The 7,323-nt window shown below is 41.3% G+C and overlaps 3 non-coding genes across 3 annotated transcripts; all 3 read right to left on the bottom strand.

The window, feature by feature from the left end:
- Nucleotides 1-1,886: 1,886 nt before the first annotated feature.
- On the bottom strand, nt 1,887-1,975 carry trnay-gua. Its single transcript is given in 2 exon segments — nt 1,887-1,922; nt 1,939-1,975. It is a non-coding gene; the product is annotated as a tRNA-Tyr (tRNA).
- Nucleotides 1,976-3,110: 1,135 nt separating this feature from the next.
- trnay-gua lies at nt 3,111-3,199 on the bottom strand. The gene is given in 2 exon segments: nt 3,111-3,146; nt 3,163-3,199. It is a non-coding gene; the product is annotated as a tRNA-Tyr (tRNA).
- Nucleotides 3,200-4,666: 1,467 nt separating this feature from the next.
- trnay-gua lies at nt 4,667-4,755 on the bottom strand. The gene is given in 2 exon segments: nt 4,667-4,702; nt 4,719-4,755. It is a non-coding gene; the product is annotated as a tRNA-Tyr (tRNA).
- Between the last annotated feature and the right edge of the window lie 2,568 nt (nt 4,756-7,323).

Below are 7,323 nucleotides of genomic sequence, written 5' to 3'. Positions count from 1 at the left end.
TACACAGATTTAGCAGAACTTGTCTTTGTGTTTTACCTGATATCGGTGGATGTGGACACGCTAAACTTGTCTGAACATATGAAGCAAAGAAACCCATCTCAGCTTTTTATCTCGTCAGTCGGAGCCGACACAAACATAAATCACCTCCTTCGAGCCCGAGACCTAAGGATTACCGACATTATGAACCTACAGTCCTCCGCTCTACCAAATGAAAGATCGAAGGGAACGAAATACCTTGCTTGAAATAATTGCAGAAGAACTACACAGATTTAGCAGAACTTGTCTTTGTGTTTTACCTGATATCGCTGGATGTGGACACGCTAAACTTGTCTGAACATAATATATTGCAGAAGAACTACACAGATTTAGCAGAACTTGCCTTTGTGTTTTACCTGATATCGCTGGATGTGGACATGCTAAGCTTGTCTGAACATACGAAGCAAAGAAACCCATCTCAGCTTTTTATCTCATCAGTCGGATCCGACACAAACATAAATCACCTCCTTCGAGCCCGAGACCTAAGGATTACCGACATTATGAACCTACAGTCCTCCGCCCTACCAAATGAAAGATCGAAGGGAACGAAATACCTTGCTTGAAATAATTGCAGATGAACTACACAGATTTAGCAGAACATGCCTTTGTGTTTTACCTGATATCGCTGGATGTGGACATGCTAAGCTTGTCTGAACATACGAAGCAAATGTTCAGAAAGAAACCCATCTCGGCCTCTTATCTCGTCAGTCGGAGCCGACACAAACATAAGTCACCTCCTGAACATCAAACTGTATTACACTATTCACACGCTTGATTAAAACTGGTACACACATCACTAAAGTCATACATACCTGCTTGAAAAAATTGCAGATGAACTACACAGATTTAGAAGAACATGCCTTTGTGTTTTACCTGATATCGCTGGATGTGGACATGCTAAGCTTGTCTGAACATACGAAGCAAATGTTCAGAAAGAAACCCATCTCGGCCTCTTATCTCGTCAGTCGGAGCCGACACAAACATAAGTCACCTCCTGAACATCAAACTGTATTATACTATTTACATACTTGATTAAAACTGGTACACTCGTGACTAAAGTCATAATTACCTGCTTGAAATAATTACAGAATTAGCAGCACTTGGCTTTTTGTCATACCTGCTACCGCTGGATGTGGACAAGCTAAGCTTGTCTGAACAAAATGAACCAAAGAAACCCATCTCAGCTTTTTATCTCGTCAGTCGGAACCATTACAAACATAAATCACCTCCTTCGAGCCTGAGACCTAAGGATTACCGACATTATGAACCTACAGTCCTCCGCTCTACCAACTGAAAGATCGAAGGGAATGAAATAGGGATGAAGACAGCCAGTTACATGGACATGACCATGACAAACACCCAACTGTATTACACTATTCACACGCTTGATTAAAACTGGTACACACATGACTAAAGTCATACATACCTGCTTGAAATAACTGCAGAAGAACAATAGAGATTTAGCAGAACTTGCCTTTGTGTTTTACCTGATATCGCTGGATGTGGACATGCTAAGCTTGTCTGAACATATGAAGCAAAGAAACCCATCTCAGCTTTTTATCTCGTCAATCGGAGCCGACACAAACATAAATCACCTCCTTCGAGCCCGAGACCTAAGGATTACCGACATTATGAACCTACAGTCCTCCGCTCTACCAAATGAAAGATCGAAGGGAACGAAATACCTTGCTTGAAATAATTGCAGAAGAACTACACAGATTTAGCAGAACTTGTCTTTGTGTTTTACCTGATATCGCTGGATGTGGACACGCTAAACTTGTCTGAACATACGAAGCAAAGAAACCCATCTCAGCTTTTTATCTCGTCAGTCGAAACAAACATAAATCACCTCCTTCGAGCCGGAATTGAACCAGCGACCTAAGGATTACTGACATTTTGAACCTACAGTCCTCCGCTCTACCAACTGAGCTATCGAAGGGAACAAAACATGCATGAAGACAGCCAGTTACATGGACATGACTATGACAAACACCCAACTGTATTTCACTATTCACGCTTGATTAAAACTGGTACACACATGACTAAAGTCATACATACCTGCTTGAAATAATTGCAGATGAACTACACAGATTTAGCAGAACTTGCCTTTGTGTTTTACCTGATATCGCTGGATGTGGACATGCTAAGCTTGTCTGAACATACGAAGCAAATGTTCAGAAAGAAACCCATCTCGGCCTCTTATCTCGTCAGTCGGAGCCGACACAAACATAAGTCACCTCCTGAACATCAAACTGTATTATACTATTTACATACTTGATTAAAACTGGTACACTCGTGACTAAAGTCATAATTACCTGCTTGAAATAATTACAGAATTAGCAGCACTTGGCTTTTTGTCATACCTGCTACCGCTGGATGTGGACAAGCTAAGCTTGTCTGAACAAAATGAACCAAAGAAACCCATCTCAGCTTTTTATCTCGTCAGTCGGAACCATTACAAACATAAATCACCTCCTTCAAGCCTGAGACCTAAGGATTACCGACATTATGAACCTACAGTCCTCCGCTCTACCAACTGAAAGATCGAAGGGAATGAAATAGGGATGAAGACAGCCAGTTACATGGACATGACCATGACAAACACCCAACTGTATTACACTATTCACACGCTTGATTAAAACTGGTACACACATGACTAAAGTCATACATACCTGCTTGAAATAACTGCAGAAGAACAATAGAGATTGAGCAGAACTTGCCTTTGTGTTTTACCTGATATCGCTGGATGTGGACATGCTAAGCTTGTCTGAACATACGAAGCAAAGAAACCCATCTCAGCTTTTTATCTCATCAGTCGGATCCGACACAAACATAAATCATTTTTTTGATGAGGATTACCGACATTATGAACCTACAGTCCTCCGCTCTACCAACTGAAAGATCGAAGGGAATGAAATAGGGATGAAGACAGCCAGATTTAGCAGAACTTGCCGTTGTGTTTTACCTGATATCGCTGGATGTGGACATGCTAAGCTTGTCTGAACATACGAAGCAAAGAAACCCATCTCAGCTTTTTATCTCGTCAGTCGGAGCCGACACAAACATAAATCACCTCCTTCGAGCCGGAATTGAACCAGCGACCTAAGGATTACTGACATTATGAACCTACAGTCCTCCGCTCTACCAACTGAGCTATCGAAGGGAACAAAATATGCATGAAGACATCCAGTTTCATGGACATGACCATAACAAACACCCAACTGTATTACACTATTCACACGCTTGATTAAAACTGGTACACACATGACTAAAGTCATACATACCTGCTTGAAATAATTGCAGATGAACTACACAGATTTAGCAGAACATGCCGTTGTGTTTTACCTGATATCGCTGGATGTGGACATGCTAAGCTTGTCTGAACATACGAAGCAAATGTTCAGAAAGAAACCCATCTCGGCCTCTTATCTCGTCAGTCGGAGCCGACACAAACATAAGTCACCTCCTGAACATCAAACTGTATTACACTATTCACACGCTTGATTAAAACTGGTACACACATCACTAAAGTCATACATACCTGCTTGAAATAATTGCAGATGAACTACACAGATTTAGCAGAACATGCCTTTGTGTTTTACCTGATATCGCTGGATGTGGACATGCTAAGCTTGTCTGAACATACGAAGCAAATGTTCAGAAAGAAACCCATCTCGGCCTCTTATCTCGTCAGTCGGAGCCGACACAAACATAAGTCACCTCCTGAACATCAAACTGTATTATACTATTTACATACTTGATTACTAAGGATTACCGACATTATGAACCTACAGTCCTCCGCTCTACCAACTGAAAGATCGAAGGGAATGAAATAGGGATGAAGACAGCCAGTTACATGGACATGACCATGACAAACACCCAACTGTATTACACTATTCACACGCTTGATTAAAACTGGTACACACATGACTAAAGTCATACATACCTGCTTGAAATAACTGCAGAAGAACAATAGAGATTTAGCAGAACTTGCCTTTGTGTTTTACCTGATATCGCTGGATGTGGACATGCTAAGCTTGTCTGAACATACGAAGCAAAGAAACCCATCTCAGCTTTTTATCTCGTCAATCGGAGCCGACACAAACATAAATCACCTCCTTCGAGCCCGAGACCTAAGGATTACCGACATTATGAACCTACAGTCCTCCGCTCTACCAAATGAAAGATCGAAGGGAACGAAATACCTTGCTTGAAATAATTGCAGAAGAACTACACAGATTTAGCAGAACTTGTCTTTGTGTTTTACCTGATATCGGTGGATGTGGACACGCTAAACTTGTCTGAACATATGAAGCAAAGAAACCCATCTCAGCTTTTTATCTCGTCAGTCGGAGCCGACACAAACATAAATCACCTCCTTCGAGCCCGAGACCTAAGGATTACCGACATTATGAACCTACAGTCCTCCGCTCTACCAAATGAAAGATCGAAGGGAACGAAATACCTTGCTTGAAATAATTGCAGAAGAACTACACAGATTTAGCAGAACTTGTCTTTGTGTTTTACCTGATATCGCTGGATGTGGACACGCTAAACTTGTCTGAACATACGAAGCAAAGAAACCCATCTCAGCTTTTTATCTCGTCAGTCGAAACAAACATAAATCACCTCCTTCGAGCCGGAATTGAACCAGCGACCTAAGGATTACTGACATTTTGAACCTACAGTCCTCCGCTCTACCAACTGAGCTATCGAAGGGAACAAAATAAGCATGAAGACAGCCAGTTACATGGACATGACCATGACAAACACCCAACTGTATTACACTATTCACGCTTGATTAAAACTGGTACACACATGACTAAAGTCATACATACCTGCTTGAAATAATTGCAGATGAACTACACAGATTTAGCAGAACTTGCCTTTGTGTTTTACCTGATATCGCTGGATGTGGACATGCTAAGCTTGTCTGAACATACGAAGCAAATGTTCAGAAAGAAACCCATCTCGGCCTCTTATCTCGTCAGTCGGAGCCGACACAAACATAAGTCACCTCCTGAACATCAAACTGTATTATACTATTTACATACTTGATTAAAACTGGTACACTCGTGACTAAAGTCATAATTACCAGCTTGAAATAATTACAGAATTAGCAGCACTTGGCTTTTTGTCATACCTGCTACCGCTGGATGTGGACAAGCTAAGCTTGTCTGAACAAAATGAACCAAAGAAACCCATCTCAGCTTTTTATCTCGTCAGTCGGAACCATTACAAACATAAATCACCTCCTTCGAGCCTGAGACCTAAGGATTACCGACATTATGAACCTACAGTCCTCCGCTCTACCAACTGAAAGATCGAAGGGAATGAAATAGGGATGAAGACAGCCAGTTACATGGACATGACCATGACAAACACCCAACTGTATTACACTATTCACACGCTTGATTAAAACTGGTACACACATGACTAAAGTCATACATACCTGCTTGAAATAACTGCAGAAGAACAATAGAGATTGAGCAGAACTTGCCTTTGTGTTTTACCTGATATCGCTGGATGTGGACATGCTAAGCTTGTCTGAACATACGAAGCAAAGAAACCCATCTCAGCTTTTTATCTCGTCAATCGGAGCCGACACAAACATAAATCACCTCCTTCGAGCCCGAGACCTAAGGATTACCGACATTATGAACCTACAGTCCTCCGCTCTACCAAATGAAAGATCGAAGGGAACGAAATACCTTGCTTGAAATAATTGCAGAAGAACTACACAGATTTAGCAGAACTTGTCTTTGTGTTTTACCTGATATCGCCGGATATGGACACGCTAAACTTGTCTGAACATACGAAGCAAAGAAACCCATCTCAGCTTTTTATCTCGTCAGTCGAAACAAACATAAATCACCTCCTTCGAGCCGGAATTGAACCAGTGACCTAATGATTACTGACATTTTGAACCTACAGTCCTCCGCTCTACCAACTGAGCTATCGAAGGGAACAAAACAGGGATGAAGACAGCCAGTTACATGGACATGACCATGACAAACACCCAACTGTATTTCACTATTCACGCTTGATTAAAACTGGTACACACATGACTAAAGTCATACATACCTGCTTGAAATAATTGCAGATGAACTACACAGATTTAGCAGAACTTGCCTTTGTGTTTTACCTGATATCGCTGGATGTGGACATGCTAAGCTTGTCTGAACATACGAAGCAAATGTTCAGAAAGAAACCCATCTCGGCCTCTTATCTCGTCAGTCGGAGCCGACACAAACATAAGTCACCTCCTGAACATCAAACTGTATTACACTATTCACACGCTTGATTAAAACTGGTACACACATCACTAAAGTCATACATACCTGCTTGAAAAAATTGCAGATGAACTACACAGATTTAGCAGAACATGCCTTTGTGTTTTACCTGATATCGCTGGATGTGGACATGCTAAGCTTGTCTGAACATACGAAGCAAATGTTCAGAAAGAAACCCATCTCGGCCTCTTATCTCGTCAGTCGGAGCCGACACAAACATAAGTCACCTCCTGAACATCAAACTGTATTATACTATTTACATACTTGATTACTAAGGATTACCGACATTATGAACCTACAGTCCTCCGCTCTACCAACTGAAAGATCGAAGGGAATGAAATAGGGATGAAGACAGCCAGTTACATGGACATGACCATGACAAACACCCAACTGTATTACACTATTCACACGCTTGATTAAAACTGGTACACACATGACTAAAGTCATACATACCTGCTTGAAATAATTGCAGATGAACTACACAGATTTAGCAGAACTTGCCTTTGTGTTTTACCTGATATCGCTGGATGTGGACATGCTAAGCTTGTCTGAACATACGAAGCAAATGTTCAGAAAGAAACCCATCTCGGCCTCTTATCTCGTCAGTCGGAGCCGACACAAACATAAGTCACCTCCTGAACATCAAACTGTATTATACTATTTACATACTTGATTAAAACTGGTACACTCGTGACTAAAGTCATAATTACCTGCTTGAAATAATTACAGAATTAGAGATTGAGCAGAACTTGCCTTTGTGTTTTACCTGATATCGCTGGATGTGGACATGCTAAGCTTGTCTGAACATACGAAGCAAAGAAACCCATCTCAGCTTTTTATCTCGTCAATCGGAGCCGACACAAACATAAATCACCTCCTTCGAGCCCGAGACCTAAGGATTACCGACATTATGAACCTACAGTCCTCCGCTCTACCAAATGAAAGATCGAAGGGAACGAAATACCTTGCTTGAAATAATTGCAGAAGAACTACA

This window comes from Micropterus salmoides, unplaced genomic scaffold, assembly GCF_014851395.1.
Source record: "Micropterus salmoides isolate LMB-PRFRI ecotype aquatic unplaced genomic scaffold, ASM1485139v1 Ms_hic_scaffold_9, whole genome shotgun sequence".
In the NCBI taxonomy this organism is placed as follows: domain Eukaryota; kingdom Metazoa; phylum Chordata; class Actinopteri; order Centrarchiformes; family Centrarchidae; genus Micropterus; species Micropterus salmoides.
The sequence above is the reverse complement of the archived record's forward strand: the minus strand, read 5'-3'. Positions and strand labels throughout refer to the sequence as shown.